The sequence below is a fragment of the Carlito syrichta genome, unplaced genomic scaffold, assembly GCF_000164805.1.
Source record: "Carlito syrichta isolate Samal-C Ts95f unplaced genomic scaffold, Tarsius_syrichta-2.0.1 Scaffold303668, whole genome shotgun sequence".
In the NCBI taxonomy this organism is placed as follows: domain Eukaryota; kingdom Metazoa; phylum Chordata; class Mammalia; order Primates; family Tarsiidae; genus Carlito; species Carlito syrichta.
Window position 1 is genome coordinate 290362 of NW_007247764.1, and position 18642 is coordinate 309003.

Below are 18642 nucleotides of genomic sequence, written 5' to 3' on the forward strand. Positions count from 1 at the left end.
AGCCTTTCCAAGTAGCCAGAATTACAAGGCATGCGCTACCATGCCTGGCTGATTTTTTGATTTTATGTAGAGATGAGGTCTCGCTGCCCAAGTGGGTCTCGAACCCGCGGGCTCAGGCAATCCACTCACCTCAGCCTCCCAAAGGCGGAGGATTACAGGCTGAGCCACCGAGCCCGGCTCCATGAAGTCATTTTAAAAAGCACTATTTCACACCCTTCTTGGTCTCCTGCCTCTAACAAATTACCTTACCAAAAAGAAACAACAGCAAAGTCATCAATTATATTTTATTTTCCATGAAAATGTTTTATTTTCTTCACATCTGCTGGACCAAATTTATTACTTTGCTCGTCACCATATAAAAAGATTGAGAGATATATTTAAGTGAGACATAATGGCTTAGATTTAAGTTTACTGCATTGTCAGACGACATGTATCATGCTTTTTAAACTTCAAATACATATATACACATATAAATGCTACTGCTAGTAGACATTCTTATTGAATACAAAGTAATTCCCTTTCATATGTTTGCTTCTTCTTGTACTTGAGACATTCTATATGGTAAACAAACCTATCTGCATGAAAATAACTCACACTCAGTAAGAACCTGCTAGAATGCTATGTTTACAGCACAGATGTCAACTTTTCATAAAGAGAAAGGCTAAGAAAATAACTGAATTTAAAAAACTAGAAATAATCATGAAATCAGTTCAGATTATTCTTATTTTTACAGTATTAATCCTATTCTGCTCTGTTCCGTGGTTATCTCAATATGTGACTTTGCCAAACTCCCACTTTCTGAAGATGGAAAGATGAGGGAAAAAAAAAAAAACTAGGTCTGTTTGGGAATACAGATGCAGGACAAAAGCAGCAACCCTAACTGGGTCCAATATGAATGCCTCCTCTCTGCCTAGCCTGGCTCACCAGCATGTTCTTTCTTTGCCTAGCTCGGCTCACTGGTGTGTTCCTTTTCTGCCTAGCTTGGCTCACTGGTATACCCACACCTCTCACTGATGCTCCCCTGCCCCACTGGTAGGCCTGAACTCTCAGAACATTCTGCACTACCCAAGTGCAAACATCTAGATCTCTATCTCTTTCCCTTGGTTCATTTAAGAAATAGTTAAGGCCTACCAAAAGAAACTTTATTAGGAAACTGAAAAGAAAACAAACCCAAACAAGAAAACAGAAAGGCAGAGACTGATGTGTTTGTAGAGATGGCTCTTACTCTAAGGTCACAAAAGCTTAGTCACAAACAGGGTTGGCTAGCAGAGTGGATCTGGTGAAGTCTTTCTTTCTGCTAGACTTGGATGCTAGACCAGTCTATTCTTGTGCCTACCCTCAAGGGGATTCAGGGGAGCATGGCTGCTAGTTCGGTGAGATTGCTTCCCCTGCTCCCTTCAGCCTGGTTTCCCAGCAGAGCCTCTGTCCCCTAGTCCTGGGATGCTGTTGCCAGGAGCTCTCTGTGGAAAGTGTGGCATTAATACATACTGGGAACTGTTCTGAGTCAGGCATCAACAAGGGGTTTTTAATGAATTTTATTTAATCTTCCTAACAACTCCATGGTAAGGTTTATTTTATCTGAATTTCAGTGAGGAGCCACTGAAGGATTTTTAGCCAAGGAAATGGTACGGTACTATTGATCGTTCAGAAAGATTACCTGGATGACAACATGGAGGGGGTTGATTGGAGAGAAAAGGACTGGCGACAGGGAGATCAATCAGTAGGTCTATGGACTAATCTAGGTAAGACACGATGAGAAACTGATCTAAGGCAGTGGCAGACAGAAGGGGACATACTGGAGATAAGTAGTGAAGATAGGATTAGCACAGCTTAATGACTTATTGGATACGAAGGGTAAGAATAATTCCAAAAAAGGAAAAATCTGCTAGTAATTAGAAATTACAGGCCAGGCACAGTGGCTCACACCTGCAATCCCAGAGCTTTGGAAGGCAGAGGTGGAAGGATCACTTGAGGCTAGAGGTTTGAGACCACCCTGGACAACATAGTGAGACTGTGTCTTTACAAAAAAAATCAAAAAATTAGCTGGGTGTGGTAGTACACACCCGTAATCCCAGCTACTTGGGAGGCTGAGGTAGGAGGTTTGCTTGAGCCCAAGAGTCTGAGGCTGCAGTGAGCTACGATTGTACCATTACACTCTAGCCTGGGCAACAAAGCAAGACCCTGTCTCCAGAGAGAGAGAGAGAAAGAGAGAGAAGGAGAGAGAGAGAGAGAGAGAGAGATGCAGACACACACACACACAGATACATACTAAGATAAAAATGAACTTTAGTTTATGATACTATATAATGATTTTTTAAAAATGAGGCCCAGCAAGGTAGCTCATACTTGTAATTCCAACACTTGGGGGGAAAGATCCCTTGAGTGCTGCAGTTTGTGACCAGCTTGGGCAACATAGTGGGACCTTGTCTCTACAAAAAAATTTAAAAATTAACCAGGCATGGTGGTGCACACCTCTAGTTCCAATTGCTCAGGAGGCTGGGGTGAGAGGATCACCTGAGTCCAGGAGGTTGAGGCTGTGGTGAGCCATGAGCATGCCCCTGCACTCCAGCTGATGGCAGATAAGACTCTGACTCAAAAAAAAAAAAAAAGACTCAATAAGAATAATTCAATTGATAAAATAGTCAAAAATTCTTTTTTTGAGAGTAACCTCTCTATTTTCCCTTACAATAGTTACTGGATTGGATCATGGAACGACAAAGCTATTATGAACCTTCTTAAAAACAAAACACCATGTACCTAGTGCTTTTCAAGAAGTAATGTGTTTTGGTTAAATTCTGTATGAACAGGTAATAAAAAACAATCTACTTGGTGTTTTTTATTCAAAACCAGTAAGAATTCTTGTGATATGCAGACCTAGATTCTTCTAAATGTTGGCTCAGAAAAAATACAAGCCTTTCTTGTCTATTTTTTTAGGTGAGAATCAATGTAGTGTATTTTATCCATTTGTGTACTTGAGAAATTGCTACCCTTATCCTCACATTTAATAAGACCAATTATAGAAAACATTTTTCCATCTTTATCACACAGTTGAACCTGCCCTAATGCACGGCCACAGTCCACTGAAGATTTCATATATTGTGAGGAAGTTCACAGTAGAAAATACTCACTGAGTAAGATTAACTCTTTCTTTCAGTGGTCACTCAGCAGCTTCTCTAAATTCTTAAGAAGGTTCAACAAAAATATTCTGTAACTTGCCAGCCAGGATCTACAATAAAAAGAAAATTCAGTAACAAAAAGGTATGGTCTAAAAAAGAATCTGCTGTTCCATTAAATACAGGTAGGTTAGTGGGGCTCTAGAAAATCTGTGGGTGAGGCATCAACTTGTGAGGCCAGTAAAGTACAGGACGAGTAATGAAGCAGTGAAGAGGGAGAAGAGAAGTGCTGGCTCAGGGACTGCTCTCCTGTCCACAGCAAGAATGATCAGGGGAAAATAACCAAATTATGCTCCATCAGAGAGAACAAACTAGGCTCTGAAAATTCACTCTCAGTCATTACTTGGAATTCAGAATGCATCTTTTTCACATTATAAAAGGAGGGCAGATCCCAGATTAGTCCACAAAAGCATTTCTAGAAATAAAATGCTATTTGTAATGGGAGAAGAAAGTGAAAACAGTCAAAACAGTCAATACTTGTATTTAAACTAAACAGGACACATTTAAGAAAAAATATTTCTAATCTATCTCAAATGCTCTTTAAATCTGTTCCTGAGTTTGTCTCTTTTCTTGTCAGTGTGAAAGAAAATCTGGCCCAAATCTGCCTGCAGTCTTCTCCACATGGCCCACCCCACTCCCCATGAACCATGGCGCTGTCCACTCTCATGCTTTCATGGGGCCCACACAGGCTGCAGCCCTGTGCACTGAGACAGACAAGAGGGTCCTGTCTGCCATTTGACTGTGCTCTGGAGGGACCATGGGAGCAGGGTCATGGGTGGGCAGTATGGACCACAAAAGCAATATTAATGCATCAAACAAACATTTACTATGTGCTGAAATGTGCCTGAAATGCTAAGTGGGGGGATATAAAGTCCAAATCTCAAATTCATGGTCAGGTTGAAACTCAGGTTAACTTTACTGGTCATTCATGCTCCTTGTTTTCAAACCCCTGCAAATAAATGTATGCAGGGAAATAATTAATGGTATTTTACAAAGCTCCATTTACAATATGTAAGTCAGGTTGTATCATAAAGACTAGCAGTGCTGGGCTGGACCTGATAACAATGACTGACAAACTGTATGAGGACCAGTTCCACACAGATGTCATAAGTATCATGAAGACATGATAATATACAAAACATCTACCTCCTAATTGTTTCCCAGAGTTCTGCGATTCTATAGTATCTATTAAGACAAACTTAGTATCATTGAGCCACTTGTTTCTATTAAACAAATACTCTGAATTCACTCAAAGCCTAGTACTTTTCCTCTCTTGTCCTGACCACTAGAGCTGACATGTGATTTGGCTTCAGTTTTCAATGTAATTAAAATGGTATAAGTGGGTTATTCTGAAGGCTCACATTTTGAAAAGAACACGTTTGCTTTTCATCTGGAGACAGAATTATAGATCATATAGTTATGCCCCAAATAATCCTAATGTTTCCTAAAATCCATAAGAAAGACAATACTTCTGTTGTTTTCTTGACATGACAAGGCCCATAAGAAAATATAACACAATCAAATTAGGTTTATGTATAATCTCATATTAATATTACATAAGTGCATTTGACTAAATTACTAGAAATCTGCTAAGAAAATTTCTAAGACTTCAATTATAACTTAATCACTAAAAAATCTATTTACGGCTTCCCCAAGAAATCAGAAAGTGAATAAAAATCAGAATATATATTAACCATGGGCCACGGGGTAAAGGGGACTAAAGATTTTTAAAATTAAATTTATTTTGAGATAATTACAGATTCACACACAGTTGTAAGAAAGAACACAGAGAGATCCTGTGTGCTCGTTACCCAGTTTTCCCCAATAATAACACCCTGCAAAACTTTCAAGATACATGACGTTTCCATCACCACAAAGACTAGCTCATACATTGCCCTTTTTTAGCTATACCTACTTCCTTCCCATCCCTACCTCTACTTAACCCCTAGAAACCACTACTCTGGTCTTACATTTCTGGAATTCTGTCATTTCAAGAATGTTGTATAAACGGAACCATACAGTGCATACATGGAATCTTTTGGGACTGACCTTTTTCATGCAGGATACTTAACTGGAGATTCGAACAGGGTGTTGTGTATATTAACAGTTTGCCCCTTTTTATGGCTGACTAGTATTCCATAATATGGATGGACCACAGTTTAAACAGTTCACCTACTGAAGGACATCTGTATAGCTCCAGTTTTTGGCAATAAGCATGTGTGTACAGGTTTTTATGTGAATGTAAATCTTCATTTACAGGAGTGCAAGTGCTAGGTCATATGAAGGCCTAACGACTGTGACAAAAAGACTGTTGAGCATGAAAGTGCCTATCTTCTCCGTGCAAAAAAGAAACATCTTTGGAATCATCTGTCTGGGTATCACGTTATTATGGAAGACTTAGTAGGACCAAGCATTTGGAAGGACACAGTGGATATCCTGGTATTTACCAAAGGGAGTGTTTAATAAGAGCAATTCTACAAGTAGAGTGAGAGGGACTAATAGTGTGAACAGTGACCTAGTGCCTTTCAAGAGTCACAGAGGGCTGAGTCTGTTCCCCCTGAATGAATGAGAAGCTAAGTAAGCATAATGAAGGTTGCTCTCGGAGGAGGAAGAGCAGGAGGGAGAAAGATGTGGTAGTCTGACTCTCCTCACAGGCTATCCCTAGGGTGAACCATGGGTGATTTTTCCTATTGTCAGTTACTATAAAAGAGCTCTGGTAATTTAATGCGAACTGCGTTGAATCTGAAGATTGCCTTTAGTGGGATGGACATTTTAACAATGTTGATTCTTCCCATCCACGAGCATGGAATATTTTTCCATTTGTCTGTGTCTTCTTAGATTTCTTTTCTTTTCTTTTTTTTTGAGTTGGAGTCTCATTCTGTCGCCCAAACTGGAGTGCAGTGGCTGCTCCCGGCCACTGCAGCCTTGACCTGCTGGGCTCCAGCAATCCTTCCACCTCAGCCTTCCAAGTAGCCGGAATTACAGGCATGCGCTACCACGCCCGGCTGATTTTTTGATTTATTGTAGAGGTGAGGTCTCGCTGTCCAGGTGGGTCTCAAACCCGTGGGCTCAGGCAATCCACTCACCTCAGCCTTCCAAAGGCGCGGGATTACAGGCTGAGCCACCGAGCCCGGCTCTTCCTAGATTTCTGTAAGCAGTTTTGTAGTTTTTATCAGATAGGTCTCTCACTTCTCTGGTTAGGAAGATGCTGAGGTATTTCATTTTTTCATGGCTAATGGGAATGGGATTGTGCTTTTTATTTGTTTCTCTGCTTGTTTGTTGTTGGTGCATAAGAATGTGACTGTCTTTTGCACATTTATTTTGCACTCTGAGAGTTTACCAACATCATTCTTCTCAGACCTGGAAACAACTATTCAGAAATTCATATGGAAACATAAACAACCATGAATAGTCAAAACAATCCTCAGCAAAAGAAAAAAAGTGGGAAGTACCACACTTCCAGACTGTAAACTTTACAATAAAGCTAAAATAATCAAAATAGCCTAGTATTGGTACAAGAACAGGCATATAGATCAATGGAACGGGATAGAGATTCTGGAAGCAAAACTTCAATTTCTCAACCAACTCATCTTTGACAAAGCCCCAACAACCACCGGGAGAGGAGAACCTATTCAGTAAATGGTCTTGGGAAAACTGGCTGCCCACATGCAGAAGACTGAAACAGGACCCCTATCTATCACCATACACAAAAATCAACTCTAAATGGATCAAGACCTAACCGTAAAACCTCAAACTATAATCTGAGAAAATGCAAGAGACACCCTTATGGAAATCGGAATAGGCAATCAATTCCCGATCAAAACCCCAGATGTCCATGTCATAAGAGATAAGACAGACAAGTGGGACCTCATTAAACTGAAAGGCTTCTGCAAAGCAAAAGAAACTATCAAGAGTGCGGGGAGACAGCCCACAGAATGGGAAAAAATATTTGCCAACTGTATGTGTGACATAGGCCTAACATTCAGAAACTATAAGGAACTCAAATGTGCCGAAAGGAAAAAAAACAAACAGCCCCATTAAAAAGTGGGTAAAAGACATAAATAGACACTGAAGATATGTGGGCAGGCAACAGACACAGAAAACATGCTCATTTAAGATAAATAGGCAGGCAACAGACACATGAAAAAGTGCTCAGTCTCACTAAACATCAGAGAAATGCAAATTGAAACCACATAGAGATACCACCTAACTCCAGTAAGAATGACCATTGTTAACAAAACAAAAAACAACAGATGCTGGCAAGAAGGCAGAGAAAAGGGAACACTTCTACACCGTTAGTGGGAATGTAAACTAGTTCAGACTCTATGGAAAACAGTGTGGCGATTTCTAAAAGAACTAGAAATTGGCCTTCCATATGAGCTGGCAATTTCCCTACTGGAAATGTACCCAGAGGAACTCAAATCATTCTAACAAAAAGATACCTGCACACGCATGTTTACTGCAGCACTATTCACAATAGCAAAAACATGTAATCAGCTGTGCTGTCCAAATGGACTGGATTAAAAAAATGTGGTATATATACACAATGGAATATTACACAGCCATAAAGGAGGACAAATATATGAACTTCACAGCAACTTGGATGGATTTAGAGTCTATAATTCTCAGTGATCTATTGCAGAAACAAAGGAGTACTACATGTTCTCACACTCATAAGCAGTTCCTGAACATTTACCATAATACTATAAGAAGAGATTGGCAGTAGTGGGAAACTGCTGGGGTGGGGGGTTAGGGAGGTGGCATTGGCAGTAATGGGAAACTGCTAGGTGGGGGAGCACACCTCATCAACAAGGGTACCTGCATAATGAACATTTGTATACACAACCTTGAAATATACCACACATCTTTAAAATTAAAAAAATTTTCATTTGTATGCATCACAAAAAAATAAAATAAAATAAAGGGATTGGCACTAGCAAGACACTGTTAGGTGGGGGACGGGGGGGGGGGGCGATATAAAACATCAATAAGGATACCTGATCTCAAAGTAGGTGAAGTGGAGACCAAAGGGAGGCCCAAACTCTACCTGTACGATGATCACTTGTACCTAATCCTGACTTGTACCACACATCTTTAAAATAAAATAAAATTTTATAAAAGAGGTTTGGCTATTCTACCAGCCATGTGTCTGGGGCTGGACTGCCTAGGTTTGAAGCCCAGCCCAGCTGCTTACTAGTTGTATGACTTAGCACTCAAAAAATAACAGTTATTATCCTTCCCAGAATGGATACAGCTCTGGGAGACCATCTTCCATTGTACTGAAAGAAAGCTTGCCTAGAACACCAGTCCCCTGGCAACGTAGCAGCTTCTGGCCCTGGAGTGACATCTAGCGGGGAGTAAAGACCTCCAGGAAAGAGAAAAACCTGGTTCCTGGCAGAGTGAAAAAACCACAGGGTCCAGTACAAGAACAGTCCATGTGCAGACATCTAAGTCCTAGAAAGCACGCTGGTTATTAACCAGGGCCCCGGTTCCTAAGGAACAGTGTCCTCTGACTGGTTCAGAGGCAGGCTAGCTGGCATTGTTAAGAGCAGAACTCTGGGGTCAGGTTTTAGAGGGCAGGCACAGCCTAACATTTAAAACTCGTCACCCTGTGCTCTGTGGCATGGCCCCGGGAGGCTTCAAGAGGATGGAGACATTCATCCCTCGGAATGAAGCAGACAACCATATCCCAGCAACAAGAGCTCTTCATGTCAAACAGCGCTTGCCTCAACCCAAATAATAGGACAGGTAGTTGAAAGTTTGTGATAGGCTAACTGGATGAAGAGTTCTAGCTAATATTCCTTTTATTTTATATATCAAACTTTGGATCCACAATCTTAGGTCAACCTACAAAAAGGATTGTATTCTTGTTGGTTAAGAACCAATGGAGAGAATATGTTCTATTTTAATTATATCACGACTTGAAATTGTTCTTCTATATCCAACATCAACAAGAATACATACTGATTTATTTTTCATTTTGAAAGGTCACTGGGAAAGGCAAGACTAAGTGCTATATTATTGATCCAAATGAACTGACTATATTTGCCTACATGACAATTGTGATCAGAGATCAAAGCACCAGATATTTCAGCAAAATGCAAAGGAAAAATAGGAGATATATGGAGAGATATGCTCTGGAGAGAGAGAGATCTTATTGCCTTTGCCATTTTCTAATGTCACACAAAAGTACTAAAGCTGAGAAAATGAATGACATATAATAAATTGGGATGCCCAAATCTGGATACCTGATCTCAGTTGTTTCAGCCAGGCATGGTGGTTCATGTCTAATCCCAGCACTCTGGGAGGCTGAAGCAGGAGGAATGTTTGAGCCCAGGAGTTCAAGACCAGTCTGAACAACATAACAAGATCTCCTTTCTACTAAAAACAAAAAATTAGCCAGGTGTGGTGGTACACGCCTGTAGTTCCAGCTACTTGGTGGGGCTAAGGCAGAAGGATCACCTGAGCCCAAGAGGCCAAGGCTATATGAGCTATGATCATGCCACTGCAGTCCAGCCTGAGTAAAAGAGTGAGACCCTGCCTTAAAAGAAAAAAAGGATACAGTTGTTTCAAAATATAAAATGTCCCTATAAAACAAGAACTTCCAATAAAGTCTTTAAACCCTAATTGCTACTTTAAAATTCCTGTTCCTAAAACCTGAGCTCTGCACAAATCCAGAAATTGGGCAAGGAAAAGAGCCACATATAAAAGAAGTCTAGCTGTGAGCAAGTAAGATAAAATATCTTTTACTTTATAGGCAGTGACTAAATTCCAAGACTCATTCTCAAATACTTCTTACTGGCTAGGATCATGAGAAAACACCTACCTGTTTCTTTCTCCATCAGGAAATAAAAAAACACCCAATTGAAACCAACCATGCTGTCCATCGAAGCTGGACTGGATAAAAAAAAAAGTGGTATATATACACAATGGACTATTAGGCAGTCATAAAGATGGACAAACATATGGACTTTGCAGCAACTTGGATGGATTTAGAGTCTATCATACTCTGTGATCTATCGCAGAAACAAAGAACAGAGTACCATACATTCCCACTCATTAGAGGACCTTGAACAATTACCATAATAATAAGAAAGGGATTGGCAGTAGTGGGAAACTGTAAGGGGGGGATGGCATACCTCATCAACAAGGTACTGCATAATGAACATTTGTATATCTAACCCTGAATTGTACCCTATATCTTTAAAATACAAAATTTAAAAGTTAAAAAAACACCCAACAAGGATTTCTGATTTACTTCTGGCAATATTTATATTACTTAACTATTACTTGCTTGCATTATTAAATGTGACAATTCAAATTTTAGAAAAGATATTGGCTTAAAATAAACCAAAATTAATTGTTCACAAAACGGATACTAGTTATTTTGGATATTTTATTTTATTCTAATATCTTTCGATATTTTCCAAAAATCTACTATGTAATTTTACCATGTTTAAAATTGTTATCAAGGGACTTCTTCCCCAGGAGGTTTCTAGTTGATGATCTAAAATTATATAATAAAGACATTAAATAAGTACTGAGAGGTCAATCTAAAGTCTTTCATGCATATGTATTACTACTTTAATAAATTTATTTGATTTTTTAAAATCTGTTTTTTTCCCTAGTTGCTGGAGCATTTTATTTATATGGTCTAACGGTGCCACCTTGTGGACTACCTGGGCTTCAAACTCAACTTTAGCATCTAGTACAAGCTCTAGATGGCAAGAGAAGCTATCTTTGAAGTTTCCCTTTGTTTCACACTTACCATAATTCTAATTGTGGACTTGCGAAAGTCCAGACTTGGAAGTTCACTTTTCCTTTGGTGGCTCAGCCGGTAATCCCGTGCTTTGGGAGGCTGAGGTGAGTGGACTACCTGAGCCCGTGGGTTCGAGACCCGCCTGGGCAACTTGGCAAGACCTCATCTCTACAATAAAATCAAAAATTAGCCGGGCATGGTAGCGCGTGCCTGTAGTTCCAGCTACTTGAAAGACTGAGGCGGAAGGATCGCCGGAGCCCAGCAGGTCGAGGCTGCAGTGGCCGGGAGCGGCCATTGCACTCCGGTCTGGGTGACAGAGTGAGACTCCAACTCAAAAAAAAAAAAAAAGTTAAACTAGAAAATTAATAGCAAGAATATGATTATATGATTCCAGGCCTACTTAGAAATTTAAACCTTATCAAACACACCTTGGCAGACTTAATATAGGAACTACAATTTTTCCCCCATTTTTATTTTAGATTCAGGGTGTACACATGCATGTTTGTCACATGGACATATTGTGTAGTGATGGGGATTGGGTCTTAGGTGGCCATTTCCCAGATAGCGAACACAGGTATTTTCTGAACCCTAAACCCCTGCCTGCCTTCCCCTGTACTGGTGTCCCCAGTGTCTATTATTTTCATCCTTGTGGCCATTTAGCTCCTGCATATAAGTGAGAACATGCAGTGTTTGGTTTTTTGTGTCTGAGTCAGTTCATTTAGGATGATGATCTCTAGGTCCATCCATGTTGCTGCAAAAAACATGATTTCATTCTTCTTTATGGCTGCACTTAAAGAACCACAATTTTTGCAAAATACTCCTTATTTTCTAAATAGTCCACAAAATATAAGTCAGACTTCACCTCAAGTAAGTTTGAAGGTAGACTGTGTTCTTAGAAGAAACTTCCATGTGTTGCTCAACAGTGGAGTCGTTCTGAGAAAGGCATCCTCAGGTGACTCTGTCATTATGTGATCACAGATGGTCCTTAGGTTCTTACCCCAACCTAGACAGTATATAGCCCACTACATACCTAAGCTATACATAACTCCCGTGACATTTTTAGAGCTGGAAAGTCATACAGAACCATTTAGCTTACTCTCACTATTTTACAAATAAGGACACTGAGAACCAGAGAGGCTGCAACTTTACATGCTACTTTACAAACTATCCCTCACTCCCAACGTTTAGTCCTATTTGTGATTCGTGCTAGAAATGTAAAGTACAGTCATGCACTGCATAATGATGTTCTGTTCAACGATGAACTGAAGATATAGCAGTCGTTCCATCAGATCAGAATACGGTATTTTTACTGTACCTTTTCTATGTTTAGACATCTTTAGATACACAAGTATGTACCACTGTGGTACAACTGCCTGCAGTACTCAGTACAGCAACACGCAGCAAGGATTTGTAGCCCAGGAGCAATTGGCTACGCCATGCAACCTGGGTGTGTAGACCATGTAGATATGTGGAAGTCACTCTATGTTCACATAATGACGAAATCACCTAACGATGCATTTCTCAGAGCATATGCCCTTGTCACTAAGTGATGCATGACAACACCATCTTCAATATAGTTTGTTTTTCACAATTCTATTGTAATCTATCCCCTTTTGAGCTCTAAATTATGTGTTAGATGCGTGCTAGCACATACTGCATCCTTCACACAAAACACACGTTCTAGTGACAATAGGTGGAGAGGGGTCTACCTCCCTGGGCTATACAACCTCAGAGAGGATCTGGCAGACTCTCCTGAGGTAGGTCTGCTTGTGTGTGAAGCCCTGTAAATCACTCTAGTCTATGCCTACCATGTTTACATTTCTGGCCCAGGTAGACTCTTACAATCAGACCTGCTTGGGTATCCTTCGTGGACCCACACCTGCCTCACTCACTCCAACCTCTAGGAGTCCTTGTAAATAAGGATACACACCAAAAAACCAACTGGAGAGCAGATGAAGGAGCCAACTTACCCAAACAGTCTTTTTAAAATGGCACATTTGCAGTATACACAATGACTGAGAAATGGTAGAATGACCACTATGTAGGGTATTAGATATTTCCTCTTCCTCTCCACTGGAAACTAGAGGATTTGATACTGAGACCTCCAGTTAAGAAGGGGATTGATAGTTTTATATCTAAGGGAGTTAAGAAAAGTCTGAGGTTCTAAAGAGAGCCTTTGGTTCTTTTCCTGCTTATTTCTCCTTTGAACTGGGGTAAGCTATTTTGGGGAAGCACTTCTGATACTCAGAGAAGAGAAAGTAGGGAGCGTATGCTTAGAGATGATTCTAGGTTCAAGAAAAAAAAAATAGTGGTTTCTCCTCAGGTTTTCTAGTCCAGATTATGAGGACAAAAATAACCAAAGGATTACAGGTAGAAGTTGTATATTTTGGCTAGAGCCTTTCTCATGCTGTCACTTAGAAGCCTAAGAGGTGGGGCAAGAAGTGAGAAATGCCAATATTCTAAAGAAGAGCTGAACCCACAGTCCTGATGGCGTCTTTGGTAGATTACTAATGTTGAGTGGAAGAGCAAAGAATTATAGCAATTCACTTTCCAACTGAGCCCTGGCCCCTGCACACAAACCTCCTATTAAAATGGCAGATCTGGAAGTTGGCTCAGTTTACATCTCTGTACTCACAAGTTATGGAGAAGTTTTCAGAAATGGGAACAGAGAACAAGTCTACATATCAGTTTCCCATAGAACTACTTTTGTAGATACCCAGAGACCTCCCAGGCCACTGATACCGACAAGGAAAAGAGCGGTCAGTGACTATGGATTTCAAGTTTTAACAGCTACATAGCTCTTTCAGATTTGCTGTTTTTTTAGGGAATGTCTTTCTAATTAACAGGTTTTATTTGTTTTTCTGTTTTTTTAAAAACACTGTCAATTAAAATTGGTTGCCAGTTTTAGCAATTACAAACCTCATTTTCCTTCTGGTTCTCATTCCCAATTTCTCAAAACTATTTAACATTTGTCATAACAAATACTATAACAAATACTAAGAAAACTGGGAATAATAAAGTAAATGTCTTCATCTCAAAACTGTCTTTCTAAATGATTGCTAGATATGGGCATGACACCATGTAAAACTGTTAAGAACTCTTTTAAAAAAAAGTTTGAGCAACTGTTACTTTAAACTTTTGTCCTTGTACTCAAAAGAACTATGTTGTTAAGCAAAGATAATTATAAGAAAATTATTCTTTAAAATGCTCTCAAAAGATTATGACTTCATGGGCTTCAAACAATAATTGTTGAATATGTTTCTTATTTTTTAAAAATAAAACAAATTATACTCAGAATTCACAAGCTTTGGATTTGAGGAGATAATCTATTAATATGAAATGCTTAGTATCCTAAAGTGTAGAGAAATGTAAGAACAGAGACAGACACAAAAACAAATTATAGGCAAACTTTTAGGTTCAAAGTAAATGTACTAGAATTTTAGTAATATATTTTGGTATCTCTCCCTCAGTGATACTAATCCCAATAAATCTAAAATATTTTAATTCAAAGATGTCATCCTTTCATACCACTTCTCTACTATCTTTTCTGGCCCCAATTTAGTGGGCTTTTGTTTGTTTTTTGAGTCGCGATCGCACTCTGTTGCCCAGATTGGAGTGCAGTGGCACGATCATGATGGCTCACTGCAGCCTCAGGTGATCCTTCCACCTCAGCATCCCCAATAGCTGGGGCTACAGGCACGTGCCACTGTGCTCAGCTAATTTTTATTTTTTAGTAGAGATGAAGTCTTGCAATGTTACTCAGGCTGGTCTTGAACCTGTTTGAGCGATTCTCCCACCTCAGCCTCCCAAAGTGCTGGGATTATAGGCATGAGCCACTGTGGCTGGCCCCAACTTTAGTTTTAATTATATTTTATTGGAGGGATTCAGGTGTATAACTTATTTTTAGGGAAGATTAACCCAAGAGTTCTTCATGTCAAATACCTTTATTTCTACTTCACTTCAGTCACTCTTACCTGGCCTCTGTACATTTGGAACTCAGATCTTGACTCATAACTACCGCAGGATCATCTATCTCATTTACTTTTCATTTATATCTGTTACATCCTTTAACCCTTTTTTAGCTACCCCAATCAGGAAGAAATCTGCCTGTACAACTGTCCCTGACTCTGCTTCTGGGTCCTTCTAAGGCCCAGAGCAGATCACTCCCACTACCACAAGGGAAGAAAAATCCTTAACCATCCATAAGGGCCAGGACACACAGAAGCTAAGACAATGAACATGAAGTCAAGGTGGGAAGGCTTAAGGGGACTAGGAGCAGGAGAAAAGACAATAGTCAATATCTAGAAGGAACTGAGAACTGGTCAAATTCCAGTGTCAGGATTCTGCCAACCAGAGGTACCACTTCCCTTTCACTCTAAACAAGGTTGAAGCTAGAAAAACAATCGGTTAGGTGATCATAAGTTATAAATAGTGAAGGCTAACTTAAAGACTTGAATCAAAATATCTATGCTTTGAATTTATCAAGAACTATTTTTTAGGATAGGCACTGAGTCCCAGATACCAATCAAAAGATCTGGATCTTAGGTTCTAACTCTGCCATTTTCTAGGGTGCTATCTTGAGTAGCCAAACTCTAGGAGTCTCAGTTTCCTCATTTGCAAAATTGGTATAATATCTGCTTTACCTACTTCATGGCATTTTTGTACAAAAGAACTCGGAAAGTTATAATGCATATACAAATATAAATGGTTATTTTGTTTTGTTTCCTAGTAACATTTCTCCTTTAAAAAAAGTTCACCTTGGCCGGGCTTGGTGGCTCAGCCTGCAATCCCAGCACTTTCGGAGGTCAAAGTGAGTGGATTGCCTGACCCCACGGGGTGGAGACCAGCCTAGGCAACTTGGTGAGACCTCGTCTCTACAATAAATAAAATTAGCCGGGTGTGGTAGCATGTGCCTGTAGTTCCGGCTACTTGGAAGGCTGAGGCAGAAGGATCGCCTGAGCCCAGCAGGTTGACACTAGGGTGGCTGTGAGTATGCCACTGCACTCTACCCTGGGCAACGGAGTAAGACTCCAAGTTCACCCTGAGGATGGGCAGGCCAAAGTTTTGGATTCTCTTGTCACTTCCTACCCCAGTCAAGCTACATTAGATTACTATGTTCATTTTTTCATCCCATGCTTTGCGAACATCACTTCAAGCTAAAGAAATTTTTAGTGGTTCCCACAGCTCAAGCATGACCTTCTACCTAGTCTAATGTAACAAACTCCCAACCACTCTCCACTGTCACTTTTGTCTCTCTACATAGGAAAAAAAAAAACTCCCCAAAACACAAGTCATTTATGTCATTCTCTTGCTTTAGTCAATGGCAACCCTGTACGTTTAAAATAACCCCAAAATCTCTAACATGGCCTACGAAGCCCTGGTGATTCCATTCCTCACTACCTCTCCAACTTAATCTGTAACTATTCCCCCATCTTGTTATCTATACTCTACTCCCACTTGCCCACTTTATATTCCCTGAAGTGCTTTCCTGCCTCAGGGCCTTGCATACTCTTCTTTCTGCTGGAATGAACTTACCCTATGGACAGATCTTCACTTGACTGGCTCATTCTCATCACTCAGGTCTCAGTTCAAAGGTCACCTACTTATCCTGAGAAGTTACTTTTCACATCACCCTGCTTACTTCATTCCTGGTTGTTATCACGATGTATAAGTTTCTTATTTATTTTGTTAACCATTTACTGTATATCACCCCAATCTGGAAGTAAACTTTTTTTTTGGAGTTAAGAGTCTTATTCTGTCGTGCAGGCTGAAGTGCAGTAGCATGCTCATGACTATCGCAGCCTAGACCTGTTGAGCTCAGGTGATCCTTCCTCCTCAGCCTTCCAAGTAGCTGGAGTTACAGGTGCGCACCACCACACCTGGCTAGTTTTTTGATTTATTGTAGAGATGAGGTCTTGCCAAGTTGCCCAGGTTGGTCTTGAACCCCTGGACTCAGGCAATCCTCTCACCTCCACCTCCCGAAGTGCTGTGATTACAGGTGTGAGTCACTGCGCCCAGTGGAGTAAACTCTTTACGGGCATGAATTTGATTTGTTTCACACTATCCACAGTGTCCAGCATTATCTACTGCACACTAAATGCTTGATTTATACCTTTTGTTAAATGAGTGTATGGTCTAAACGTAAAAATATATATTCAAACAAGTATTTCAGTGAAGGCTGGAAGGTAGCATAAACACCTAGAAGGTCTGACAATTAAGTTTGTGAACTCATCCTAGAAAAACTACGTATCTCACTGTGGACTATCAATCACTACAGTCACCTTCCAAGCACTCCCTTTGGGAAACTATGCACTGACGCTAGCACCTAGTTCACCTGTAAAGCAATTTTGAAACTCTTTTTCTGGAATGGTATCAGAGCTGTCATCTTATTACCCCTCATGTCCTGAAGGTCATCAAAATGTCTTACTTTCAATATTTATCTTTAGACAAAGAAAAAAGTCATTGGGGGCCAGATCAGGTGAGTAGGGAGGGTGTTCCAATACAGTTATTTGTTCCCTGGCTAAAAACTCCCTCATAGACAGTGCTGTGTGAACTGGTGCATGGTTGTGATACAAGAGCTCCATTGGGACCATTTTGCACACACTTTTCTCATGTCGAGATTTTCAGTTAAGTTTTTCCTAACTCTTTCTCTACTGAAGTTTATTGAGTCTGCTATGCTTCTCACAGTCAGTCAACAATTTTGTCATACAATTTTATGAATTTTTGCAGTCATTTCTGCTTGTTACTAGTCGTCTTGACCTCTTTTCATCTGTGATACTATCTCTTCACTCAGAAAAACATTTTATCTATTTGTACACTACTGTTTTCTTCATGGCATTATCCCCCGAAACTTGGACTAACATGTTCCTGGTTTCACTTCCACTCTTGCCAAGTTTAACAAGAATGTTAGGCTGGGCTCGGTGGCTCAGCCTGTAATCCCAGCACTTTGGGAGGCTGAGGTGAGTAAATTGCCTGAGCCTGCAGGTTCAAGACTAGCCCAGGCAACTTGGACAGACCTCATCTCTACAATAAACCAAAGATTATTAGCGAGACCTCATCTCTATAATAAATAAGAAACTTAGCTGGGCATGGTGGCACGTGCCTGTAGTTCCAGCTTCTTGGAAAGCTGAGATGGAAGGATTGCCTGAGCCCAGTAGATCAAGGCTGCGGTGGCCCATGAGCATACCGCTGCACTCCAGCCTGGGCGACGAAGTGAGACTCCAACTCAAAAACAAAACAAAACAAAACAAGAAAGTTAATGTCTGTTCGTTGCTCTAATTCAAACTCTGATATTCTCATGATGGCACACAAAAACATGCAACAACAATAATGAACGCCACTCTGCCAGACACTGCCACACAACATGAATGTAGCAAATTGTTTGTACAGTGCTGCCAACATAAGTGCATGGTGGCAAATTCGCAAACCTAATTCTCAGACCTAATAAATGGTGACAATAGAAATAAAGGTACTCACTGAAGGTGGCCAAAGAATATAACTAAAAATGTTTGGCCAAAAGTGGGGTACCAATAAAACTGATACTATGTTTTAAAAATAAAGCATGTTTTTTGATTGGAGTTTCACTCTGTCGCCCAGGCCGTTCCCGGCCACTGCAGCCTCGACCCGTTGGGTTCCGGTGATCCTTCCACCTCAGCCTTCCAAGTAGCTGGAACTACAGGCGCGCGCTACCATGCCCGGCTAATTTTTGAT

The 18642-nt window shown here is 40.3% G+C and overlaps 1 protein-coding gene across 2 annotated transcripts in view; it reads right to left on the reverse strand.

Annotated features, from left to right (window-relative positions):
- The window catches only part of ANKRD46 (ankyrin repeat domain 46), a 39560-nt gene that overhangs the window by 7428 nt on the left and 13490 nt on the right, over positions 1-18642 (reverse strand). The window contains exon 2 of one of the 2 annotated variants that reach the window (XM_008058977.2): positions 3129-3226. The exons of the other annotated variant lie outside the window; for it this stretch is intronic. The gene's annotated coding sequence lies outside the window, so the exon portion shown is untranslated. The remainder of the gene's footprint in view (positions 1-3128; positions 3227-18642) is intronic. 2 annotated transcript variants of the gene reach the window in all.